This window comes from Limulus polyphemus, unplaced genomic scaffold (genome assembly GCF_000517525.1).
Source record: "Limulus polyphemus unplaced genomic scaffold, Limulus_polyphemus-2.1.2 Scaffold3853, whole genome shotgun sequence".
NCBI classification, from domain to species: domain Eukaryota; kingdom Metazoa; phylum Arthropoda; class Merostomata; order Xiphosura; family Limulidae; genus Limulus; species Limulus polyphemus.
Window position 1 is genome coordinate 93,342 of NW_013669463.1, and position 1,004 is coordinate 94,345.

Consider the following 1,004-nt stretch of genomic DNA (forward strand, 5'->3'; position numbering starts at 1 on the left):
CAAATTATTATTTCGTTTACCACAGTGAACATTTTTTATTATTATGTTTGTTAACAAAAATACAAAAAACTGAAGAAAAGGGGAAGACCATTGATGTCAAACGAATATGCATCCTTATTCATCCAGATTTGTGTGTGTGTGTGTGTGTGAAGTATTCGTCTTTTAGTGTCAAAACAACGTGTTGTGGTCTATCTTTTATGTATTGCGTCTGGAGCATCTCGTTTCAATGACCAGCAGTAATAAGTCATCATGCTGATGTTCCATCTTCCCTGATACCTCCTCTCCATTTCCCTGGTGTCTTGATGAAACTTTTCCCCCTTGTTATTCGCTGATGGCACCGAGATTTTCAGAGAAATAGTCAATATGTGAGTGTAAGAAATGAACTTTCAAGCTCATATTACAACCCAACTCTTTGAATTTATCGAGCATTTTATTGACAATATTTTCGTAACTTGGGTCCTTGTTGTTTCCTAAAAATTTGTCAGTAACATAGAAACTTGAAACAGTCACCATCTTTGTCTAAGGCCTTTACAAACTGCTTCATCAAGTCCAGTTTTATATGAAGTGGAGGTAATAGGATTTTCATTGTGTCAACCAAACTTTCACGTTCAGTGTTTTTCGATCCTGTTATCAGGCTGACTCTGCGTGGTCATTGCTTCTTTATCTAGTGCTGATTTCGTGCTCTGCTGCCCCATCCACACACAAAAAAACATGGAAACTTTGTATAACCAAATTGTTGACCCAACAACATACAAAGGACTTTTAAGTCTCCACAAATTAGCCAACCATTTTCTTTGTATTTGACCTTATTAAAAAGAAGTTCGAGAATTTCGTACATTTCCTTCAAGTGAACCGAATGAGCAATAGCAACAGATGCATATATGTTACCATTGTGATAGAGAACACCTTTTATACTTCTTTTGGAGGAATCAATGAGCAATCGCCACTCACTTGGTTCGTAGACTGCAGCTCCTACCATTGGTATTAATTCAACAAATTTGTTG